Genomic DNA, 27208 nt, shown 5'->3' with positions numbered 1-27208 from the left:
AACACCTTTTAGAATTATTTTTCCAGCCATCTAAGGAACTCAATTCAAAACCTTTTTTGGGTGGATGGGGGATGGGTGAAATTGGTGATGGGATCAAAGAGTGTGCTTGTCCTGACATGTACTTGGTGACATAAGGAAGCATTGAATGGTTATATTGTACACCTGAAGCTAATATTATACTGTATGTTAACTAACTGGAATTTACATAAAAGCTTAAAAAGGAAACCCTTTTTCCTGAGTACTTACGTGGCAAAAACTGTCATGCATTTTGACTATATTCCTTTCTTATGGGGTTTTCTATCAAAGGACTTTTCTAACCACACGTATGAGCCTCATCAGAGAGCATTTGCTGAGAAACTGAGGGGTTGCTAGAACGCTCCAAACAGCACATTTGGTGGAACCAGGATCGGCATGTGGCTGTCTGTATGTTTAAAACCTGGAAGGTAGGCTCTTGAACATACACAATGTTTTCCTTCTTTGGTGACCGGGAAATCGAGGGGAAGGCCTTGCTTGGTGTCGCCCCTATGTCTACGAAAAGTCGTTCGGTTCCCCTCTCCCTCGTCCTTAATTACACTGTAGCGCAAGTGAGCTCCCGTAAGACTCTAACTGATGGCAAAATTCCTGCTGACCACACCCTGGGTGAGACCGCCGTGGCTTGGGAGCCCTAAGCCTGTAGTTCATGCTCCCACAGAGCCATGCGGCCTGCCTGAGCTCCAACCACTAGCTCACGGCGCCCAAAATATGAAAAGAAAATAAGGAGCCAGAAGGGAGTTGTCCTTGTGGGACAAGAATGTCAGCTGGCACCGGTTCATCACATTTTTCCAGCTATTTTGACATGTGTTATATAAGGGAACTGATTCCAAGACAAAACAAAAAACTGAAAGCCTCCTTCCTACAGAAGTGCATGCAGAGCAAATGAGATCTGACTTTTCCTTTGAACTTTTTATTTACGTCGGGGGGGTTTGTCAAAGCAATCGTGTTTTTTTTTTCTGCAAAGCCCCAAATCTAGCATGGTATTCCCCTTACTTACTATCTAGTGCTCGTTTTTATGTCTGCAAGCTTCTGTGCATTTCAAATACGTTTTCAACTTGCTGAAAATACTTACGAATCACACACACACATGCATGCGTACAATAAATCACTTTCACGGGACCAACCAAATCTGGCTTTTTTTTTTTTTTTTTGTAGCTCGCGGTGGTTCAAACTCTCAAGGCCGTGGCCTGGTGTAGAGCTTCAACTTGATGTTCGCAAAGTTGGTGGGTCAAAGCTGTAGGTTCTGTTTACAGGCCTTTGACCAGATACATCTAGATTTAGTCCTGAGCGACGTGGCCGGAATGACTTCTGTCTCATCCCCATTTCCATCGGGACCGATGGAGAAAATGCACTTGCCCGGTGCAGAAATAACAAAGGTGACATTGATCTGGTGATTGTTGGCGGTGTGGCTATGGTGCAAAAGCACCATCAAAATGTTGATGGATCCCAAATGACCCTTGCATTTCTGACTTCTGTCCCGGACTCCAGGGGCCAGACGTGTCGTTTCTACTCAAGTATCTGATGGTTTGCGACATAACATGTCTGAAAAAGAACTCCCAATTCTACACCCCTGAAACTTGCCAGCCCCAACCCCTCAGTTAACAACTTCATTACTCACCTCGTTGGGCATTCTGAGACTTTTGACTCATATGTACGTGGTCTGTAGACACAACACATTTAAGGCGCGGAATAGCTCCGTTCCCGCAAAATACACCCCTGTGCATTTTAGTTAGTTGGACCTTCCTCCGGCCCCTGGAAACCACTGATCCATTTGCCGTCTCTCTGGTTTTCCAGAACATTATGTAAACAGTTTGTCTTCTTTCTGGTTCTCCCACTTACCCTAATGTGTTTGAGACTCACTCATGTCGGAGTGTGCCTCAATAGCTCATCCCTTCTTATTACTGAGTAGTATTCCCTGTGATGCACTCTCCACCGCTGGTATATCCATTCACCCACCAAAGGACATTTAGGTTGTTTTCAGTTCTGGGGGATGATTAACTGGCGCTGTTACGAACATTCATTTATCCTTTTTGGGTAAATATGAGTGGCGCCGCAGAGTTGTATGGTAGGTAGGTTTTTAACTTTATAAAAACTGCCAAATTGTTTTCCGGGGTGGTGGTTCCATTTTATGCTTCCACCAGCACTGTGTGAGGGGTCCAGTTTCTTTGATTTTTTTAAAATAAAAATAAAGTGTGTGATGATATCCGCGGTGTTTTCAAGGCTCATTTCCTTAATGGCTAATGACGCCAGACATCTTTTGGGGTCTTTTTTGCCATTCATATATGCTTCAGTGAAGAGTCCAAGATCATTTGCTATTTTCCCGTTGGATTGTTTGTTTTCTGACTGTTGAGTTTAGAAGTGTCGCGCGCGCGCGCGCGTGTGTGTGTGTGTGCGTAGTGTGGATATAAGTCTTTTTTGGGGTGGGGGATATGTGGTTTGTGAATATTTTCTCCCTATCTCTACCTTGCCTTCTAAAAAATATTTCATTTTATTTATTTATCTTTTAAATATTTATTTCTGAGAAAGAGAGAGAGAGAGAGAGAACGAGCGGGGGTGGGGCAGAGAGAGAGGGGGACAAAGGATCCTAAGCAGGCTCCACGTTGACAGCCGCAAGCCTGACGCGGGGCTCGAACTCACGAACCACAAGATCATGACCTGAGCCAAAGTCAGACGCTTAACTGACTGAGCCACCCAGGCGCCCCAAAAATATTTTATTTTTTAGAACTGTTTCAGGTTCATAGCAAAATTGAATAGAAGGTACACAGATTTCCTATGTACCGCCTGTGCCCACACACCCACACAGCGTCCCCCACTATCAACATCCCCCACTAAAGTAGAACACCTGTTACGAGTGATGAACCTATATATCATTGTCATCCAAAGTCCATAGTTAGCATTAGGGTTCGTTCCTGGTGTTGTACATATTGTGGGTTTTGACAAGCATATAATGGCATGTATCCACCATTATAGTATCATACAGAATAGTTTTACTGCCCTTAAAATCCTCTGTGCCCCTCCCCCTGCCCCTGACTGTCACTGACCTTTCACTGTCTCCATAGCTCTGCCTTTTCCAGAAGGTCGTATAGTTGGAATCACACAGTATGTAGCCTTTTCAGACTGGCTTCTCCCACTTAGTGATATGCATTTCAGGTTCCTTCCTGTTTTTCATGGCTTGATGGTTCCTTTCTTTCTAGCACTGAATGACAGTTCATTGTCTGGATGGACCACAGTTTACTTATCCACTCATCCACCCACTGAAGGCCATCTTGGTTGCTTCTAAGTTTTGGCAATTTTGAATAAAGCTGCTATAAACATCCATGTGCACGTTTTTGTGTGGACGTAAGTTTTCAACTCCTTTGGGTAAATTCCAGGGAGCATGATTGCTGCATCATACGGTAAATGGTAAGAGTAGGTTTAGTTTCGTAAGAGCCCACACTGTCTTCCAGAGTGGCCCCACCATGTTGCATTCCCACCAGCAGTGAAGGAGAGAGTTCCTGTTGCTCCACATCCTTGCCAGCATTTGGTGGTGTCAGTGTTCTAGATTTTGGCCATTTTAATAGGTGTGTAATAGAGTTTTAACTTGCATTTCCCTCATGACGTGTGGCACGGAGCATCTTTTCTGGTGCTTTTTTGCCACCTGTATCTCTTTTTTTAGAGATGTGTCTGTTAAGGCCTTTGGCCCATGTTTCAGTGGGGTCGTTCGTTTTCTTATCATTGAATTTTAAGAGTAATAGTTTGGATAACAGTGCTCTATCAGAATATCTTTTGCAAATACTTTCTCCCAGACTGTGGCTTGTCTTCTCTTTCTCTTGACATTGTCTTTCACGGAGCAGAAGGCAGAAGTTGTTGTTGCTGTTTTGTTGTTTGGTTGGGCAAACAACATAAATTTATATTGTAAAGTTCTGGAAGCTGAGAAGGTTAAGATCAAGACACTGGCACATCCGGTGTCTGGAGATGTCTGCCTCCTGGTTCATAGACGGTTGTCTCCTTGCTGTGTCCTTACATGGCAGAAGGGGCAGGAGAACTCTCTAGGATCTGTTTTTTTTTAAGGGCATTAACTCGACTCACGATACTCCACTCTCATGACCTAATTGCCTCCCAAAGTTACCACCTCCTACTACCTACCATCAGGGGTTATGATTTCTACATATGAATTTTAGATGGACACAAACATTTAGTCCATGGCACTTGTGTAAATGAAATCCACAAGACTCACTCGAGTGGGCAGTTTTAATTTTCTTCCTGACCAAATCTTTCTAAAAATTGCCCAAAGCTTCGTGGCCTCTTGTTACTGGAAGTGCTGGCGACAGGTGCAGTGGCTGAATGAGGGACGGCATGATGAGAGAGGAGAATCGCGGCCATGGTAATCCACAAGGGAGGGGGAATCCCAGTCCAGAGCTTGTTAGAAATGCCCAGTCTGAGGCCCCACAGGAGACACGCCGAATCAGAATCTGCATCTTAACAAGATCCCCAAGTCACTAATACGGACATTAAAATTTGGTAAGCACTGCTCCAAACTCAGAACACATTTCCATGAATATCACACGTTACAACTGCCATCTGCTAACAAGGAAGAAAGATGACCGAAGTCATTAACATAGTTCTTAAACTTTTGTTATCAAGATTAACCATGTGTTCATTTCTACTAAAATGGCCTGCTTTCCCTGAGTCTGTTTATTGCGCATCAGTAAATCACAGGCTTTTTTTTTTTTCTTCCACATGCTTCATGGTTGTCGGAATGAACAGTCAATTCTTTCAGCCACTGATGTCCGTTCAGGCTGACATTGGAATATGTTGGTGTCCTTCTTCACCAATGGCCGGTGGACAGCCACACAACACTGGACAGCCGTTGGTTTTGCATACCCAGACTCCCATTTCCGTCTCAGTTCATAACAACACCTATTTTGTCAGAGATTTGCAGGTTGGTGGGGCTTTCAGTAAAGGTCCTCTACCCCACAATGGCCGGGAGTTGCGCATGTGGACAAAGCAAGGCCAATTGGATATACAGAGCAGAAGTTTTTCATTTTGATGAAGACCAGCTTATTAATTCTTTTTTCATGGATCGTGCCTTTGGTACTGTATGTAAAAAGTCACTGCCATACCCAAGGTCATCTAGGTTTTCTCCTGTATCGTCTTCCAGGAATTTTATAGTTTTGCGTTTTACTTTTAGGTCTGTGACCCATTTTGAGTGAAGTTTTGTGAAGAGTGTAAGGGCTGTGTCTAGATTCATTTCTTTGCACGTGGATGTGTAGTAGTTCCAGTACTATTTGTTGAAAAGACTATTCTCCATTGTATTTCCCTTGGTCCTTTGTCAAAGGTAAGTTGACTGTATGGTGTGCCCGGGTGGCTCAGTCGGTTGAGCGTCCGACTTCGGCTCAGGTCGTGATCTCACCATTCATGGGTTAGAGACCCCTGTCGAGCTCTGTGCTGACAGCTCAGAGCCTGGAGCCTGCTTCGGATTTGTGTCTCCCTCTCTCTCTGCACAATCCCTACTCGTGCTCTGTCTCTTAAAAATGAATAATGTTAAAAAAGTTTTTTTATAAAGGTAAGTTGACTATATACAGTGTATGTATGTGGGTCTATTTCTGGGCCTTCTGTTCTATGGATCTATTTGCCTACTCTTTTGTCATCAATACCACACTGTCTTGATCACTGAAGCTCTGTAGTAAGTATTGAAGTTGGGAAGTGTCAGTCCTCCAATTTTGTTCTTCTCCTTCAGTATGGTGTCAGCCATTTCTGGTATGTTGCCCTCTGCCTAAACTTTAGAGTCTGTTTGTTGATGTCTACAACATAGCTTGTTCAGATTTTGATTGGGATTACATTGAATTTGAAAAGCAAGTTGGGAAGAGCTAATATCTTGAATGTTCTAATCCATGAACATGGAATATCTCTTCACTTATTTAGTTCTTTGATATCTTATAGATTTTTTTTTTAATTTTGAAGTTTTCCTTATATAGATCTTGCTCATATTTTGTTAGGTCTATACCTAAGTATTTCGTTTGTTGGGGTGCTAAAGTAAATGGTATTGTGTCTTTAATTTCGAATTCCACTTGTTCATGGCTGGTATATAGGAAAGCGACCAACTTTTGTATATTCACTTTATATCCTGCAAACTTGCTAGAATCACTTATTTGTTCCAGGAGTTCTTTGGTTGATTCTTTGGGATTTTCTACATTAGACAATCATGCCACCTACAAACAAAGATAGTTTAATGTCTTCCTTCCCGATGGGTTCACATTTTATTTCCTTTTCTTGTCTTAGTGCAGTAGCTAGTACTTCTAGTACAATGTTTAAAAGGGGTAGTGAGAGGAGACATTTTTTTCCTGGCTCTTGATCTTAATAGAAAAGCTTTGAGCTTTTTATCCTAAGTCTGATGCAATCTGTAGGTTGTTTGTAGATGTTCCTTATCAAGTTGAAGAAGTTCCCCTCTATTCTTAACTTATGGAGAGTTTTTATTATGATGCGTATTGGATTTTGTTGAATGCCTTTTTTTTTTTGCATCTATTGATATGATCACAGGATTTTTCTTCTTTAGCCTATTGACATGATGGATTACATTAATCGATTCTCAAATGTTGAACCAGTTTTACATACCTAGGATAAATCCCACTTGGTCATGGCATGTAATGTTTTTTATGCATTGTTGAATTATATTTGCTAATATTTTGTTGAGGATTTTAAAATCTATGTTCATAAGAGATATTGGTCTATAGATTTCTTTCGTTGTAATGTCTTTGTCAGGTTTTGGTCTGGGTGGTTCAGTCGGTTAAGCGTATGGTTTTGGCTCAGGTCATGATCTCATGGTTAGAGGGTTTGAGCCCTGTGTTGGGCTCTTTCCTGACAGCTCAGAACCTGGAGCTTGCTTTGAATTCTGTGTCGCCCTCTGTCTCTGCCTTTGCCCCACTCATGCTCTGTCTCTGTCTCTGTCTCTTTCTCTCTCTCTCAAAAATAGACACTAAAAAAACCTTTTTTTAATATATAAATTAAAAAAACAAATTTTAACTGAGTAAATTTAAAGATCCAATTGACTTTATTCAACAATTCATGAATTGGGTATCCCACACAGCAAGTAGATAGGAGCTCTGAGGAGCTATATAAAATGGAGGGTTTCTATAGACAGAAGGAGGACGGAATAAGACATTAAGAGTGGATTATTTCTGATAAGCTCACCACCTCCCCTCAGGGGAAGGCAGGGGGTCTTATCATGCAGATATCCTCCCTAGTGCCACCAGGAAGCCTTTGAGATTTCACTCTTTGAGAGAGGCTGAAACTGCAGTTAGGATAGGTGGGTATTAAGACTTGGTGGGGCTTAGCCCAAGTGACACCATTTGGGGCCTATTGTTTCTTCTTAACAGACCTAATAAGGAGAGCTGGTTTTGTAGTTTGTTCAGCTCTCTACTTGTTGTTAGGATAAAGTAGCAATTTCCAAACTGTGCTGGACTCGTTGTGCCCTTTTAAACCCCTAAGTAGTATTTCTTGGAGAGCAGAAATTCTTAATTTTAATGAGGTCCAGTTTTCAACATTTGCTTTTAGGGATCAAGATTTTGTGTGCTATCGCTAAGAAAGCTATGCTCAACTCAAGGTCACCAAGATTTTCATCTGTTTTCTTCTAGCAGAGTGGTCTTTTTAAGGTATAAATCAGATCACACTACTACCTTGCTTAAAACCCTCCAAGGGTGTTCTTCATATTGAGAATAAAAATCTGAACTCCGAATCCTGATCTACAAAGCCCTGCATGGTCTTGCCTTAGGCTTCTTTGACCTCTGCCTCCTACCCCTTTCTCCCTCATTCGCTCTGCTCCAGCCACATTTCCTTTCTTGCTATCCTCCATCCCCTCCCTGGAGCCCCTGTACTTCCTGTCACCTCTATCTGGATTACTCCTCATGTAACAGGGGCCCAGGGGGCGAGAGCACCTGCTCAGGGGGTCCCAAACCGAACAGGTTCAGCAATTTGCCCCTGACAAGATCCAAAGGCAGAGAGAGACGGAGGGCGGTCAAACAAGAAAGGAATTTATTTCAGTGAGGCCAATGCCAGGAAGACAGGGGACTAGCGTCTCAGAGGTGGTCTCCAAAGTGCCCCCAATACATCTAGGTTTCTATAAGGAAAGAGTGGGACAAAGGTCAGTGGGTTCTTGCAGATGAGCTGGAAAGGTTAGGATGATTGTTGTCTTTGCGTCAGTCACTCGGGGTCTGGCTGGTTCAGGGCGGTCCCCATTGCTTGAGGGGGTAGTTTCAGTTCCCATCAAGGGGTGCTTTGCCTGCAGGGTCTTTTGCCTGAGTTAAGAGATAAGCTGGGAAGAAGAATTTAATCAATTAGAAGGTACAGTCTGAGGTCAAAATGGAGGTAGTTGGCGTCCTCTTTCATTCTTTGAGATATTTATGTGGCTCACTTCTCAACCCTTAGGACTCTGCTCAAACACCACCTCCTTGGGGAGGCTCCCTTCCACCAGTCTGTGTAAAATAGGACCCCTTCTTTACTTGAGATCCTGTTCTCTCTCTTTACTTTCTTCAGAGCATTTATCACTATCTGGAGTTACTTCATCTATTTGTCGGATTTATTTATTTGAAGTATGCTTCGTACATTTGTTTTCTTGCTTTTTTACGCCCTTAAAATGTAAGTTCTGTAAAGGCAAGGGAGGGGTATTCTGTTTTGTTTACTGCTCTATTTCCTGGGTCAAGAACAACATCTGGCACAGGACATTTGCTCCTAGGTTGAAAAAAAAAAATGAGGGGCGCTTGGGTGGCTCAGTCGGTTAAGCGCCTGACTTCAGCTCAGGTCATGATCTCACAGTTCGTGAGTTCGAGCCCCATGTTGCACTCTGTGCTGACAGCTCAGAGCCTGGAGCCTGCTTCGGATTCCGTGTCTCCCTCTCTCTCTGGCCCTCCCCCACTCATGCTCTGTCTCTCTCTCTCAGAAATAAATAAACATTAAAAAAAATTTTTTTTAATGAATTACAGATTACTGAAGACTTTATCTAATATACAGGGAAACTCAAACTATGAACCTTGGCATAAGGGAGAGAATAAGGTTAGGACCAAGCGGGGCTTGTTCTGAAGCAAAAGAATAGAAATTTTCAGTGGAGCTCTGGAAGGAGGAAGTCTGTGGAGCAGGGACAACACAGCCAATTCCAAAGAATGATGACTCATGCTTGATTCACTCATGTAAACGGTGTCCAAGAAGAGACTTTCAGCACTTGAAGCCCTCTGCCTTCCCTCAGGGCAAAATATCTCTCAGGACCTTGTGCATAGTATAGTTTGAGGGACCCTTCTGAGCTCCAATATTTTATAGCCTCCAGCTTAATTTTCGGCAGGGACAATATCTTTTGATTTATAATTAAAGTTTCAATTAGTATTAGCATAATAGACAGATAGCTCGATGGATAAAACTGAGGGTCCATATATAAACCCTTACATCTATGGTCAGTTGATTTCCCAAGAGTACAAAGACAGTCCTTTCAACAAATGGTGCTGGGACAACTGGACATTCACGTACAAGAGAAAGAGTTGGACCCCTATCTCAAACCATCCACAGAATGGATCATATCAAAATGGATCTAACACTATACAGCTTTTAGAAGAAAGTGGTAAATTTGGGCGCCTGGGTGGCTCAGGTTAAGCGTCCAACTTCCGCCCCGGTCATCATCTTGTGGTTCATGAGTTCGAGCCCCGCGTTGGGTTCTGTGCTGCCAGCTCAGAGTCTGGAGCCTGCTTCAGATTCTGTGTCTCCCTCTCTGCCCTTCCCCCACTCGTGCTTACTCTCTCTCTCAAAAATAAATAAACATTAAAAAATTGACAAAAAAGGAAGAATAAAGTGGGAAATCTTTATGGGCATGGGTTAGCCGGTGGTTTCTTAGCTATGACACAAACACATAAGCGGCAAAAGAAACAAATATAAATTCTACTTTATCAAAATTAAAAACTTTTGTGCTTCAAAGGACCACCAGGAAAGTAGATGTCTTCCAGGACATCACCAGGAAAGTAGAAAGCTAACCCATTGACTGGGAGAAAAATTTTGTAAATCATATATCTGATAAGAAACTTATTTCCAGAATACATGAAGAACTCTTAGAACTCAACAAGAGACAAATAATGCAATTTGAAAATGGGCAAATGACTTGAATAGATGTTTCTCCAAAGAAGATACACAAATGGCCGATGCACATGAAAAAAAATATGCCCAGGATGGCTCTAATCAAAAACAAGGACGATGGCAAGTGTCTGTGATGGTACAGAGAAATTGGAACCCTCGTATATTGTTGGTGGGAGGTAAAATAGTGTAGCCACTTTGGAAAATGGTTTCGCAGTTCTCGAAAGGTCGCCATATAACCCAGCAGTTCCACTCCTCGGTATATACCCAAGAGAAAGGGAACTGCGGTTTCACACAAAAACCTATACACGAATATTTAAACTAGCCTTTTTTATCAGAGTCAAACTGTAAAACAACTCAAGTGGTTATCAGCTGATGAATGAATAAACGATTGTGGTAATATCTGTACAATGGAATATTATGTGAACATATAGGGGGAATGGTACAGCGCCTCAGTTGGTTAGGCGTCCGACTCTGGCTCAGGTTATGATCTCATGGGTTGGGGCTCTGTGCCGACAACAACTTGGAGCCCGGAGCTGTTTTGGATTCTGAGTCTCCCTCTCTGCCTGCCCCTCCCCTGCTCATGCTCTCTCTCTCTCTCTCTCTTTTCTCAAAAATAAACATGAAAAAATAAATAAATAAAATAAAATCCTGTTTTTTTTTTAAAGTCTATTTTTATTTATTTTGAGAGAGAGATTGAGAGCAAGCAGAGGAGGGACAGAGAGAGAGGGAGACAGAAGCCCAAGCAGGTCTCACACTGCCAGCACAGAGCCCAATGTGGGGCTCGATCTCATGAACCACGAGATCATGACCTGAGCCAAAGTCAAGAGTCGGATGCTGACCCGACTGAGTTCCCCGGGCACCCCTAAAATCACGTTTTGAAATTTGTGTTCTATTACAGAGATCTTCAATAACAAACGAGCAGTCGCCTTCTTCAAAGAGTTTGAGAATGTTGTAGGGAGAAAAACTGCCTTTGAAAGTTTACAGAACCTCTCTCACTTAAAAAAAAAAAAAAGAGTTTGTTAGAATAAGAATTATAACGCAGACATTGAAATAAGTTAAGGTATTTTGGTTGTTAGCATTCATCGAGTTGTTTCTTCACTCCCTTTCCTGCTTTTTCTCCCTGCAAATCCCGCTGCACTTGGGGGACTGGATTTTATTACCTTTAATTATGCACAGCCTAGAAGCAGATGCTATCCACGGAGGTATTTTGTCTTATGCAGCAACTCATGTGGGAATAAACCACAGCAGATGACATGTGCCAATGCTGCCTTCCTGAAGATCAGGTGACCAGCTTGCTTATCAACAAGCGTCATTTCCAGGAGACTAGCTCATTACAGTGTTGACATAGCACCATCTGGGATGAAGCAAAAAAAGTGGGTCCTTGTGCCCCAGCCGAGGCTCCAACACAGATTGGCTGCATGACCCTGGCCGGGTCATTGTCGTGTTCTTGGTTCAGTCTCATCATTGATATCCGTAAAACTAAGTGGTTGGATAGGAATTGATGATTCTGGGACTTACCTGGGGGTTCTTGTTAAATATATAAATTCCAGGCTCTACACCAGGGCCTCTAGCTCTATGATTCCATCTTTCTTTCTTCCTTCCTTTCCTTCCTTCTAATGTTTATTTGCTTTTGAGAGAGAGACAGAGCATGCGCTGGGGAGAGGCAGAGGGAAGGGAGACACAGAATCTGAAGCAGGCTCCAGTCTCTGAGCTGTCAGCACAGAGCCCAACGCGGGGCTTGAACCCATGAACCGCGAGATCATGACCTGAGCCAAAGTCAAACACTTAACCAACTGAGCCACCCAGGCGCCCCTCCGAGTTCCATCTTTCTAGTACTGGCTTACAGCGAGGGGACCCACGCCTGAGAAAACTGGAGATTCCCCTGATGCCCACCCCATTCCTACGCTGGTCACTCATACGTGCGTAGCGCAGCCCGGTCTCAGAGGAAGAAACAAAATAGTGGCTCTTCCGTGTCTATGTCTCCGGACACGGCCCTCTGGAGACACAGGCACTGGGGCGTGGAGGAGTGCAAAGCACCGAGGAAGGTATTCTACATGATGGCGTTGTGCTTTGAACAAACCCCAGTGATGTCATTCAGTATTCTTCTTCCAAAGAGAACGCTGTTCTTTGGGTATTTCGCCCCATTTAGGTGCCACTCATTAGGGTCTCCCGGGAGCTCTGTTCAGAATAGCATCTTTAAGGACTCTCTCGAGTGCCACGATACCACTAAAATAGGCATCATTCCCACTCTAAGCTGTCGGTCAGGGCGGACAAACATGTCGAAGGGCAGACAAACAGAGCTGCAAACACAGGGAAGCATAAACAGAGACCTTACCCAGCAAATAAATGAAGTTTGAAATATTGACATTCTGAACAGGGATGAGTGCTTGCCCTTATGTTCTGGGTCGAGATGGTTGGAGCCGGTCCAGGGGTACCCGATTCACTGCCCTACGCAAGCAGAGATTAGATTATTTCCTCCTAGCCACTCACCCTCTCTCCAAGTTTGGGATTGTATTTTATTTTATTTATTTATTTTTTGAATGTTTGTTTATTCTGAGAGACAGAGAGGAGCGACAGAACATGAGGTGGGAGGGGCAGAGGGAGAGGGAGACACAGAATCCCAAGCAGGCTCCAGGCTCCGAGCTGTCAGCCCAGAGCCCGACGCGGGGCTGGAACCCACCAACCGTGAGATCATGACCTGAGCTGAAATCGGGGGCTTAACCCACTGAGCCCCCCAGGAGCTCCCAAATTTGGGATTTTACCTGTATTGATAAGCGTTTATTAAATTTGCTCTTTTTTCTAAGAGTTACACACGAGGGCTGCAAAAAATTAGATACCTTCCTGCCTTTTGGAGGCTTGGCAATGACAAAAATTAGGCAAATGCCAGAAGAACGTTTCACCAGGAAAGTAAAGGGAACATTTCTTACGAATCGAAGAGATCCAAACTCCAAACGAGCATGTAAATGTTTGGATCACTATCTAAAACCAGCCTGGCCTCCAAGCCTTATCCAGGATTAGTGACAAACCCAAACAAGCTCATTCCACGGGAATTGCCTTAATTGTCTTATTGTAAATTAATTGGATTTTTGTGTGTGTGTGGGGGGGGTCAGATGAGTTGATCTCATTTTGACTGGAAGCCGTTTTTTTCCTTCTCCGTTCGTGGGAAGCAGCAGCACTTAACCGGCACTGTGGCTCGTATACGGACGGATAGCTAATGTTTCTTTTTTGCAGGCATTTTTAGATACGAAGGCTTCTGGATGCAACTGTCGACAGAGTCAAATGCACACCTTCCGTGAGTCTGTGCTCAACTTCTCCGACTTCGGAGGTCGTCTTTTACAAAGAGCTGGGTCTCCTGCATCCTGGACCCTCTGAAGATCTGTTATGAAAATAGTTAACGAGCCAGGGGCAGAGTAAGTGGACCTAGAATCGTCGGAACATTTCCCAAGGATGCAAAGACTGCAACAAGCAACATCTTTATACCATCTAATTGTGCCTCGCAGCAAGACGCTGCCTACTGAAGATTGGATCCATATGTTGGCAGAACCGTTATGGACCTGTAATTTGATTTTCTGAGACGTAATTTGATTTCACTTGCTGCCTTAATTCGAGATCTGCCTTACGGCAAGCCATAGATCGGGTCTTACCCCAGCCCTGTCCAAAGGTCTTTCCTGACCCCATCCTAGCTGCATGAGACACCTTGTCTCAGAGGTCCCCAAATACCCTTTGCATTTCAATATCACTGCTATTTCCTTATTCTTTCATAGCCATGATGGTCTTGATGTGTCTGTCGCCACTGTTAGACTGTGAACTTCTTGAGGATAGCAATATTAAAATGTTTATTTCTCCCTCGCCTGGCACATGGCAGATGTTTAACAAACGCTTTCTAAATAAGTGATTACGGGGGCGCCTGGGTGGCTCGGTCGGTGAAGCGTCTGCCTCTTGATTTGGGCTCAGGTCACGATCTGAGTCCCGGGTCCCGAGTCCCCAGTCGGGCTCTGGGCTGACGGTGCAGAGCCTCTTCTCTCCCTCTCTCTCTCTGCCCCTCCCCTGCTCACATGCTCTCTCTCTCTCTCTGTCTCAAAATAAAAAAAAACTTTAAAAGTACATAAATAAGTGATTGCACACACGGGGACACGTATGTCTGAATGAACAAAGATCCGGATACATGCAAGAACACAGGGATAAATACATCCCGGCAGAGTGGGATTTAGCCATTCTTCTTGGTGCTAAAAACCCCCTTCCATGAGAGGCAATCAGTTATTGGCTGCGGCCATCGGAAGTGATTTAGATCCCATAGCAGCTAAGATGGTGAGAAGGTGAGATTCTGTGTCACTGATTCTATCTTTCGGAGGTGAGTTCTGGAGAAGGCGGGGCCGAGGGAGGGTAAGTTAGGACGCAGAGGCAAGTTGAGGGCTGTGAGGCAGAGCAGGGAGACCATCAAGCCGGTGACCCGGTGGAGCTGAAAAATGGGGCAGCAGTCCGTGGGGACAAGGGGGAGGGGAGAGGGCCTGGGAGTTGGGGAACCCTCTAGATTAGAGACTTTTGGTTACCAGGCATGTGTCATGTCATTGGAAAGGAAGTGGTTAAGGGCTGGGACCTCTGGCATTGGTCTGGAGGCACCAACGGGGCCGTGGGCTGTCACAACTGGAAGCAGGGGACACAGAGCCCTGACCCTTCTGTGGCTCTCTCAGCCAGGAGGAGGACCAGGGCCCGCCATCACCTGCCACGTTCAACGTGACAGTTTCAATTCTCCGGATTCCACGAGAAAGGAGTTTCTAAATCCTGAAAATTACTCCCTACTTGATCTATTTTCTAATGCTGAACACACACACACACACACACACACACACACGAGTTCCTAAAGTCTCCCTGCTTACAAGCGAAACGGTGATTCTGACACTGAAAAGGACCCCAAAGAGCAGATAGTTGACCCTGAGCACCCCCTGCATATGTTATGGTCAAATCAGAACCGGAGAAGGAAGAATGAGGTTTATTTCTTGAAAAGGAGGTGGTTCCAGTGAGTGAAAATAACTCCCACGGGAGTCCCACGAAAAAGGCAGGGATTTGAGCCACAAAGTAAATTATCAGGACAAGTTACAGCAGAGTAGAATGATCGGGCCTCCGCGGGGCCTGCCTGCGCACGGTCAAGGTATAATTTAACACAGACCAACGTGTGTCTTCTCACTACGGAGTAGGTCGTTGTCTTTGCCCGATGATTGTCTGCATTTCTGTTTTAGATAAAAACTGGGAGCTTGGCTTGGCTTCCGATGTAGCCGGTTCAGAGCCAGGGGGCCGCCACGGTGGCTGATGGGTCATTCTCAGACCCCGCTGACCTCAGATCTTGAATCATTCCTGCCACTTTTACTGGTAAATATCTCACCCCCTACGTGTTTCCGGGCATTGGGTGATGGGGCTGGCTCTCTGTGCCATTAGTGAACACCGTTCAGAAGAAACCGCCCTGGGTTTGCTGCAGGGAGGCTTGCTATGACGCAGGCAAGATGGTCTTATTTCCTCACATTTTGAATGCCAAGGCTGGGGTTGGTAAAAAGAGGATTATGCCAGGCCAATGTTATTTCCTTCTACGCTAAAGGGGCAGGATATATGGTGGTGGGTGGCGGAGAGTGGAGGGTGGGGGAAGGAGGTAGCTTCTGTGGATGTGAATAAGGCAGTTGACCCTATGTCACATGAACCCCTAAGCCAGAAGCTGGGACACTGGCAACACTACTATTAGCGAATTGAAAATTCCTAAACAATGATTATCGGTGACTCCTTATCGACTCGAGGACATCCTCAGGGGTTAGTTCTTTATCAGTAATTCAGACAAAGATATCAAAAGCATTCACCACATTTGGAGAGGGCCGCCATCTGCGGGGAGGGGAAGGCTATCAACTTGAATATTAGAAACAGAATGCAGCCTGACTTTGAAAATTCAGAAACGTTGTCTATTAAAGCCAAAATTTGCTCTTAGTCTCAACAGAGACAAATGCGTGTCAAAATCTTTAGGAGTCGGGACTATGGGCTCAAGGGGGCGTAAGACCAAAGAGTCTTACACAGGAGAAAATGCTTCCACGTCAGACCCTAAGCGAAGTGAGTCAGCAATGCCGTATCCTAATTAAAACGATTCATTGTGATCAAGGATACGTTAAAGGGAACATACCACGCAAAGACAAGAGATCATCTCTTCGTGGTGTTTAGCATTACGAGGACTGGGACTTGGTTTGTTATGAGCCCACTTTACAAAGAGCAAACGTTCCAGAGAAGTCGGCTAATGGCGATGGGAGAAATGACAAACAGAAGGAAGAGGAAAGCCGTAGCTCTTCACGAGGGACATGCCACCGGGGCCTCGCCCTCGGTATCGGATTGTCAGTGTTATTTTCAAGTCTCTTCTGCAGGGTCAGATTTTACAACTCTGGAGCTCAGCTTTACTGAAAAATGAAAAAATAGGTAAGCTGATGGGCTAAAATTAGCCCCTAATTATTTGCGAAGCGCTTCTCTATCAGGTTCTCCTCGAGCCTGTCCTACTTTTCTTTGTCCCTGGCGTTAGAGACCATTTATCTTTTTTAAACAACTGCGGAATCACAGTAGCACATCCTTGGCCTAAAATTCAGGCTTCTGTTGTACTGATTCTGGTCAATTACTGCTCTTTACTAAAACGCTAATCCATAAATAAGAGAGGTCAGCAAACCCGAGGTTCTCAACATTTCTGGCAATTAGATGCTCCCAGAATCGCCAAGTGTGACAGCAGTGTTGGCCGCACCCGAGCTGGTCTGGGTGAGGGCTGGCTCCTCAGGTCTGCTCAGTGCCCTGTACTTCCCTCCATCACACAATTCATTACACTTTCTTTTTTAAATATTTGTACTTACTTTTTATTTTTTTTTAAATTTTTTTTTTTTCAACGTTTATTTATTTTTGGGACAGAGAGAGACAGAGCATGAACGGGGGAGGGGCAGAGAGAGAGAGGGAGACACAGAATCAGAAACAGGCTCCGAGCCATCAGCCCAGAGCCTGACGCGGGGCTCGAACTCACGGAGTGCGAGATCGTGACCTGGCTGAAGTCGGACGCCCAACCGACTGTGCCACCCAGGCGCCCCTGTACTTACTTTTTAAAAGTAAGCTCTACACCCAACACAGGGCTTGAACTCACAACCCCAAGATCAAGAGTCACACGCTCCAACTGAGCCAGCCAGGCGCCCCTATTTATCACACTTTCATTCATGTATGTTTCTTTCTTTTTTTTTTTAATTTTTTTTTTTAAATTTATTTTTGAGAGAGAGACAGAGTGCGAGCAGGGGAGGGGCAGAGAGAGAGGGAGACACAGAATCCAAAGCAGGCTCCAGGCTCTGAGCTGTCAGCCCAGAGCCCGATGTGGGGCTCGAACCCACGAACCACGAGATCATGACCTGAGCCGAAGTAGTACACTTAACCGACTGAGCCACCCAGGCGCCCCTATTTATTTTTTAAAGCCTTCTATTGAAGTATAACTTACATTAGAAACGTGTACAGGGGCACCTGGGTAGCTCAGTTGGTTAAGCGTCCGACTTCGGCTCAGGTCATGACCACACGGTTCGCGAGTTCAAGCCCCGCGTCGGGCTCTGTGCTGACAGCTAGGAGCCTGGAGCCTGCTTCGGGTTCTGTGTCTCCCTCTCTCTCTGCCCCTCCCCGCTCACACTCTGTCTCTCTTTCTCAAAAATATATAAACATTAAAAAAAGAGAGAGAGAAATGTGTACAAATCCTCAGAGTTTAATATATTTCCCAAAACTAAACACACTTGTGTTATCAGCCCCCAGATGAAGAATTAGAACGTGCCCCATCCAGTCACTACCCATCCCCAAAGGTGGATGGAATCCAATCTCTTTCGTTTTTGCTTTACCAAGAGTACTCCACTGAACGTACCTGGACATGTCCCTTGGCTGGTGTGCACGTGAATTTCTCTAGAATAGATACCTAGACCCATCCTGATTTTAGAGGCGGCTGGCGCTCCATAGAAACACCAGTGTTTTCTATCTCTTCTAGAACAGTAGAATTTGGCCTTTGGATGGCTTTTCTCTGGCATCAGAGATGGATGAATGGTTGATAAATGTGGCCAATAGCCTCAAGTTATTTTGCGTTTTGTTGTTGTCCTCGAGCCGAAACAGAGGAACTGTGATCAGTCCTCCTTCAATGTCTGAAGTATGTTTGTCCTTTACATAAAGTCTAACTGTGGAAACTCTGACCCTATAATCTATTGTAAAGAAGTAGGCCTGGAGTTTTGAAGGAATATCGAATATACTAGTTTGGAACATGAGCAGTATTTTCTTTTCTTAAAAAAAAAATTTTTTTTTTAATGCTTATTATTTATTTCTGAGAGAGAGAGACAGAGTGCAAGCTGGGGAAGGGCAGAGAGAGAGGGGGACAGAGAACCCGAAGCAGGCTTCAGGCTCTGAGCTATCAGCCCAGAGCCCGACGCGTGGCTCGAACTCACGAACCAGGAGATCACGACCTGAGCTGAAGTCAGACGCTTAACTGACTGAGCCACCAGGCGTCCCTAGGGTAAGAACTTTTAAGACGTTGTGTCCTGTTTGTATTAACAGCGACTAACCCAGGACTTAGCACAGTAAATACTCAGAGAATGCGTATCCTCTGATGCAGGAATGTTCTAAGAAGGCACAACGGTGACCCGAAAGGAATACTTATCAACCCAGCCTGGGGTAGGTGGAAAGGCCAGGATCAGGGAAGTCTTCGTAGAGGAAAAAATGTATGCCTGGTGTGGTAGGCTGGAGAATGACCCCCCGAAGCTGTCCGTGCCCATGCTTAGTACGTGCAAATATATGAGGGGCAGGAGGGACTTTTGCAGATGGGATTCAGTTAAATATTTTAAGACGGCGGAATTATCTGGAAGGGCCCAGTGTAGTCACGGGTCCTTACGGGAGAGAGGCAGGCAGGTCTGAGTCCGCAGCCAACATGGGAGAAGCAGACTCAGGTTCTGCCCTTGAGCCTTGAGAAAAGAAACCTTTCCTGCTGACCTCTTTGCTAGAGGACTACTGAGTCTGATTTTAGACTTCTTCTTTTTTTTTTTTTTTTTACGTTTTATTTATTTTTGAGAGAGAGAGTACGAGCAGAGCAGGGGAGGGGCAGAGAGAAAGGGAGACAGAATCCACAAAGCAGGCTCCAGGCTCCGAGCTGTCAGCACAGAGCCGGACATGGGGCTCAAACCCGTGCACCATGAGATCATGACCTGAGCCGAAGTCAGATGCGTAACCGACTGAGCCACCCAGGCGCCCCTGGTTTTCGACTTCTAAGCTCTGTAACCGTATGATCATCAATGGTATTGTTTTAAGCAGCCCGGTTTGTGGTGATTTGTTACCCCAGCGATAGGAAACCAGAACACTCGTCCGCCCCGCACCTGTAACCCATCCTTGCTGGTGATTTCCTCACACACGTAGACACTCGTCCAGGGCTGTGCTCTCTCAGCCCTTGACTGCCTTTCTTCCAGAGAGCTCTACCCTATGTCAGCACTCACTGCATTCACCAGAGGCCACCCGGGATGTGGCAGGTCCTCTGCAACTTTCACTTTCAAGGGTCACCCTCTGACCTCCACTTCCTATTTTTCCGGCACTGTCTCCAGGGCCCGATGCCTGCCATCCTCCAACCCCTCCTGGATCCTCCAACCCACGGGCCCTACCACCTGTTCACTGTCCTTCACCCCCGATGTCCTCGCTTCCCTCCTAACCCGATTTAGATTGCTTGGGCAATCACTGTAAACATTCCTTTGCCTCCCTCCTGCTTTGGCCTATTTGCTTACCAAATTCCACCCCTGCCTAATATCCGATTTTCTGCCTACACCTTGTGGGCACTTGGCCCACTGAGTGTGACCCAAGAAAACGTCCAACCATGCTGCTGGGCCCAACTTAAACTCAGAACCACTAATCTCAAGCGGTCCTAGTGCTGTCTGGCTCTCCTTCTGCACTCGCACAGTCCACGCCCCACCCCTCCGTCCCCTCTCCCCAGCTAACCACTGATCCTCTCCCTCCTTCACCGCCCACGCTGCTTCTGATTCTGGAAACGGCAGTCAGCCAAAGACTCCCACGTGCTTAGGCCGTCGCTTCTCACCACCTTCCTGCCCTCCTCCCCACACACGCCCTTCCTCTCCCCTCTATGATTCCCGGTGAACTGTCTGCGCTCCTGTCATAAGCCAACCTGTCCATTCACGCACCATTTCCGTTCTCTGCTCCCGTCTTATTGAAATAGCTCCCGTGGAGGGTCAGTGATTCCAGGCTGCCAAACTCAGTGGCCAGGCCCCATCGAACTTTCCAGAAGCCCCTGAGACAATGATCACACCGTCTTTCTTGAAGCACTTTTTCTGCTGGAGTTTCTGGGACACTCTTTCTCGGAGCTCCTCCTCCTGGGCTGAGGACTCTCTGGTTCCACTTGTCTCCCCGACTTCTAGTCCCTTGGAGACCCGGAGCTGAGTCCTGAGAGCTCTCTTCTCCATCTATACACCCCGCCCCTGATCTTATCGCAGGCTCCATACTGTCAGTGCAGAGCCCGGTGCGGGGCTCAAACCCACAAACCATGAGATCGTGACCCGCCGAAATCAAGAGTTGGCCGCTTAACCGAGCCACCCAGGCGCCCCAATTTAACAGATATTTATTCATTAATGGAACATTTGCTCTGAAATGTGAGATCCCGTCAAATGTCTGCTGCGTCTCTCCAGAGTACATGCCAAAGCTCTCAATGGCCAAAAGGCTGAAAATGCTCTGCCCCTTTGACCTGGTTTCCTGGCAGACCCCTCCCCCACGCCGCTCTCCTTGCTGGCACTCAAAGAAGCCAAGCACGCCTCTACCCCCAAGACTTGTATTTGGGGTCCACTCTGCCTGGAATGCATGCTCCCCAAGCCTCATGGCTTGCTTTCTTACTTCTTTCAGGGCTCATGGAACCAGGGAGAACTTTAGAAAACAGCACTTACCTGCAACTTACCTGCAACCCCACCCCTCCCTTTCCCCCTGTCCTCACTTTATTCTTCTTCGTGGCATTTGTTTATGCTGTAACGATATTATTGTATATTTACTTGAGGACCTGTCTATGGCTTGACTCCCTCCGCTAGAATAGAAACTCTTTGAGAGCTGGAATTTGAGTTATTTTGTTCACTGCTCTGTTGCCAATGCTTAGAATACTTTCTGGCATGCGATAGATGTTCAACAAATACTTACAGAATGAATAAGTTTGCTGGATAAAATACAGGATGCCCAGTACTTTTGAATTTCAAGTAAACAAGTTAATTGTTTAGTATAAGTATATCCCATAGAATATTTGGACATACTTACACTAAAAAGTTTTTTGTTGTTTATTGGAAATTTAAATGTATTTGCATATCCTATATTTTTTTAAGTTTATTTATTTATTTTGAGAGAGAGAAAGAGAGTACAAGCAGGGGAGGAGAGAGGGAGAGAGAGAATCCTAAGCAGGCTCCACACTGTCAGCACAGAGCCTGACTCAGGGCTCGATCCCATGAACTGTGAGATCATGACCTGAGCTGAAATCAAGACTCAGATGTTAAACTGACTGAGCCACCCAGGTGCCCCTCCTGTATTTTTTACAAAGTAAATCTGGCAATCCTATGAACATATGAATAGTTGGTGAGGGTCTTGAATTCTGCAGGAAGACAAGGGGGTAAGAAAAGACATTCTGGCAAAAGAAGGAGTTTGCAAAGATACACAGGTGTGAGAGCAGTAGCATTCATCCAGAGAAGAATAATTGAGAAAGACCAGCCTATCCTCACCTCCGCCAGGATTGTTTTGTTGGAAAAGACACTTCCAAAGGGTCAGTTTCAACACCTGGACGGACCGTAAGTCCCATCTTTACAGATGGGTAACACTGAAAGTTTTCAGGAAATTTAGAAGACAGAATATATAAAATACAAGAACATCTTGGGGTGGGAGAAAAATGTATTTCTGCTGTTTCAGCCTCGGGATGGCATGAAACCCTTTGCACTTACCGTCGCATTAATGCTGCTGATATTTTTAGGTCTAATTTCTCTGGGCTAAGTCTCCTCCCTCATAATGGAGGAAGTTATGTGCTGATTAGATCTTTTCACCCGAGAAAGAAACTTCTCCTTATGCAGTGATGCTGCGGTGGGGTGCCCACAGGCCCCTTCAGGACTGAGGCACTCATTCACCCAGCTGTCAGGAGTGTTGATGGCTGACTGCTCTTGTTTCAATGATCTTCGGCGAATTGCCATCAGCCAAAGGGAACCACCTTGCCCACGTCAAACTCTCAACCCGGGTGGCCCACATCCCAGCCCAGAGCCCCTGGTGGGATCAGCCGAGGCCCTCCTGTGATCTGCAAAGCAATTCGTCTCCTCCCTGTCTTAGTCCTTCTTCCTTCCTCCCCTTTCCATGTTGATCCGATGACACTCCCCCCTTTAGAAATCTAACGTGTGCTAATTCCCGGCTTCCAGTCTTCTTCTTGGGGCACTCCAACCTAGGGTAGTTGGTTCCATGAATGGTCTGAAGAAGACAACTCTAAAAAGGATTTGGGGCTGGATTACCCACAGTCACAGGCCATGACACCAACACTGTAGAAGGTGGAGCAGAGGTAGTGCTTGGCACGCTGTAGCGTGCGGTTAGAACTTCCGGTGGCGGTGAACTGGGCTTCGGCGTTGGTGGAAGGCAATGTGGGGGCAATATCTCAAGTTTTGGGAAGTTCAGGGGAAGTAGTAATTATAAGAACTATAGACATGGATGGCTGCTGCTGTGGACATTGGTGCATTGGAGAAAGACAAGGAAGGCTGAGGACGATTAATCAAGGATCAGGAAACCAGCTTTCTTCGGCATCCTATAAAGAGACTCTTATCTTACAGCTGGAACACAGAAAAAGCGGAGGATGAGGCCCAGGACTTAATTACAAGAGAAAGAGAGCTGCAGGAGAGATCGAATTCACCTCTGTTACATGGGTTCTTCTCCCTCAGCTCACACCTAAGGACCACGGAGGGTTGACAGGGAAGGAAAAGGTCATGCCACGTTCATGTCTGGAGTTTGGATGCAAGACAAAAAGGGACCCACCTGCACTACTGCTGACTTGCAGCCCTGCAGGGGGAGACCCTGAAAGACAGCAAAGGAAGTCCTAGCAGTTCGCAGATCTCTGGACAACGCACATCATCACCTACTCCTGGTGAGTAGTTTCACAGAGTGCTCAGAAGAAGGCCGGGGGCGGAAATACGAGAAGATTGGGGGTAAAGACATTTGTAGAAAGATGCATTGTTGATGGACCTACGGACGTGGCCCAAAGTATGAAGGGTTTTGAATCCTACTCTTAATGCCCATTAGACAACATCTACCGTGGAAGAGGCACCAGAACCAAGTAGAAAGAATGACAACTGATAGATATCAGCCAGCCCATCATCGGCCACACCAGTGATGGCACAACGGGTACATGAGCAGAGCAGCCATAGTGGCAAGGATGGAGGAAGCTATGCATGAGCTAAGCACATGGACTGTCACTCAGCAAGGCCAGTGTAGCTACTGGAACTGCCAGATGTCCAACCTGCCAGCAAAAGAAGCCAACTCTAAGTCCCCAGTACGGTGCCACCTCTCAAGGTGATCCTTTAGCCACTTGTGGTGAGTCAATTGCACTGGGCCCCTTCTACATTGGAAGGGGCAGCAATTAATTTGACGGGAATCAATACATATAGATGTGAATTTGCCTTCCCTGCCTATAGGCAGCCCTGCCCTCTGAGGGATTGCAGACTCTTTGATAAACAAACCATATGACATCATATCAGTCCAAGGGACCCACTTCATAGCCAAAGGAGTGTGGAAGTGGACACGTGACCGTGAGGTCAGCTGGACCCTCCCAGCCTGATAGAAGGGCAGAATGGGCTTTGAAGGGGCCACGGAGGCCACGGAGGCTCAGGCTTGGAGATGATAACCTGCCAGGATGGGGCATCGTCCACCAGGTTGCAGAACATACCGGAATCAGCCACTACTATGTAGTGGCATGTCCCCAGGGGCAAGAATATATGGGTCTGGGAAACAATGTGGCAGCAGGAGTGGCTATATTTATCATCACTATGATAAATTTCTGTCCTTCCAGCTCTGGACTCTGTGGACTTGGAGGTCTTGTAACCAGAGGGAAACCACTTCCTTTAGGAGACACAGCACTGGTTCCATTAAACGTTACACTATAGCTGCTGCCCCATCACTTCAGGCTCCTTGTAAGAGGCAAGAAGGGGAAAGGAATCATCGTCCTGGGGCTGTATCATATTGGGGACCCAGCTGGGGTCACTGACTCTGATCATCAGGGGGAGGTGGGACTGCTGATATACCATGGTGCCGGGGAAAAGTATGCTTGGCACTCACATTGCCTCCGGGAGAATTTCCTCCTATTCTCTTTCCCAGTGTTGGTGGTAAATGGACAAGTTGTCGAAGTCACAGCTTGAGAAGGGCATGGCAACCAGGGTCTCAGACCCATCAGGGACGAGAGTCTAGGTCACCCTGTCAAGTAAGCCATCAACACCAACAGAGCTGCTGGCCAAGGGCGAGGGGAATATAGAATTCGCGGTAGAGAAGGGAAATGACCCCGTTGGCACCTTAGGACCCCGAAGCTGTAGTTTCTGCTCTTGTAAATTTTCCAGAAAAAGAGCCAACCAGAATCCTGGAGGAACTGTTTGCAGAACTGAACTTCACGTAGAAAAACAATCCAACCAGCAGAAAGGGTGAGCTGTAGTTAATACTGTGATACACTGTTCAGATTTCCCTTCAGAACTGGAATACCATTTCCCCAGCTGTTGAGAGGGTGGGCAGCTGAAGGCTCTCAGCTGAGTCACTCTCCAGAAATGCTCTTAGTCCCTTGCCCAAGCACAAACCCTCCCCAGGGCCAGTTTCCAACCAAAGGCTGATGGATGCAGGATACAAAGGTCTACCCCCTTTGCACCAAGGTGGGACGAGTGAGGCAGGGCGCTGTCCCCCCTTTGGCTGCAGCCTGGCTTGTATGCACCCCAGGTCAGCTCCTTTCTTTACCTCCCTGGCTCTCCCTTGGTGCTGATCCCAAGACACTCCCCAGTAAACTTCCGGTGTACAAATCTGTTTCAAAGTCTGAGTCCCAGGGGAGGTGCCCGGAGAAAACTTTGTTGCAAATGTATTATAATTTATGGCCAGGGTGAGGGCCGTAGTATGAGAAACTGAGGAAAGAGTCATTGTGATAATTCACAAAGGAAATGACGCAGAGGGACTTGGTGAATAGTGCTAATAGACAAGAGGAGTGTTGCTGGCTTGAACTTTACAGATGGGGAAAGACTCCTTGTTGAGGCTGTTTCCAGAAGAGAATCAGAGCGATGGTAGGTAAAAACAGAAGGTTGGGGCAAAGAGGATTGTATGAGGCAATGTTCTGGGAGGGGACGTGTCAGAGATCTCTCGTGTGTCCGGCATCCCCTCGGCCCACTGTTTTTATTCCAGCCCTTGATGTGACTGGGGTGCGGTGGGGTTATGCGGGGCTGGCTTGCATCCTGATGGGCGAGAACGTCATCAGCTGTGTGCAGGTGCAATCTGACAGCACCTCCCCTTGTCACCTCTCTCAGTTTGTCTCACTGTCTGCCCTGTGGGACACCTGTTGGATCCCATTCACTGGCTGTGCAAACCCGCCAGGGAGTTTCACTTCCCGGGGCAGCTCTTGACCGATGGGAGACGCCCGGGTGGACAAGTGCCGGGTGCATTTTACGCGGTCCCTCAGAGAGCTGCCAGCAGGATTGAGCCTAATGACCGGCTTGGTAACACGCCTTTGGATTGTTTTTCCTCCTTCTGTTTCACTCTTCCCAGGGTATTCCTGTCCCCTGGGGTCACTTTCCAAAACGAACTCCCTGCATGCAAACCCTCTTCTGAGGCTGTACTTTTTAGGGAACCCCACGCTAGGACGGTTGGAACCAGAAGTAGCCTAGAGAGGTAGGCTTCGGAGGGGATCTTTCACCAGTCTAGGACCTCTGGGGTTGAGTGGGGTGATGATAACCCCTGGCTTGTAGCAGCATCCTCATCATGAACAATTTCACCGGCGACATGGATTGGAGCGAGATGCCCGTGAACGCTAGAACGTTGTTTCGTGCCACGGTAATGGCAGCCGAACGGTATATGGGAACAACGGGTATTACATAGACGTGGATTTGGCTGAATCTTGTTAACAGCATCGGAAGCCGTGAGAAAGAAAGCGACAGCCTCCAATTAATCAAGTAGGAGCTTACGATGCTCTGGGAAAGCCAGAGAGCCTTCATGGTGCCACTTAAAAAAGGTTCCTGTCTTCTGTATTTAATTAAGGATTTAATTGCAAGGATACAGAGTTACAACGAATAGTAAATGCACAGCCTTGACAAGCCCCCTGTGCCAACGTCAGAGCCCTGATAGGGACGAGTGGTCCCCGGGACATGGAAAGGGAACCTTGGTTTAGATGCACTAGAGAATTCTGAGCCCCTGGATTCCCCTGAACTACCCAGGTTGGCAGACGTAGCTTTTCTAATTTCCTGCAGGCTCTTTAGAGACCTCACGGAGGCAGTTGCCTCATAGACAAATGTCCTCCTTCAGCTCTCCTGATTCCCTTTGTTGCCCCAAGATCTGGCTGATAGGTATTGGCAGAAGATGGGAAGGCATAGCTGGAGGTGTATCTTGAGGGACTTGGGCTGGGAAGGGCAAGATCCAAAGCTGGGGGTGGGGGAGGTGAGAATTCATTGACCTGAGAGTGTTCTATAATTAGGTGTTTCATCCAAATCGGCTCTAATACGTGCTGGGATTGTTCCATAAAAGCGGAACGTGGTAACGACCTTCAACAAATGAGGTAGAGATGCCGCAGCTATCTTCCAGAGTATCGAGAAGGGTCTAGAAGGCTCAAGGAGATGGAAACAGAAGCGTGGATTTATCATACGACATGAAGAACCCATTCCCGAGCACACAGTCCATGGAACATTCACTCCACTGAAGCATAAGGTTGTGCCAATGAGGGGCACCAGCATCTTTGAGAAGCCCAATGACGGGTATCCTCCATGGCACAGAAGTGACTATAGGAGATTCTGCCATGGAACTGGGCTCTCCAGTATGGACGGAGGCCAGAGGATTCTAGAATAGCAGA

Source organism: Lynx canadensis, chromosome F1 (assembly GCF_007474595.2).
Source record: "Lynx canadensis isolate LIC74 chromosome F1, mLynCan4.pri.v2, whole genome shotgun sequence".
In the NCBI taxonomy this organism is placed as follows: domain Eukaryota; kingdom Metazoa; phylum Chordata; class Mammalia; order Carnivora; family Felidae; genus Lynx; species Lynx canadensis.
This window is presented reverse-complemented; position numbering follows the sequence as displayed.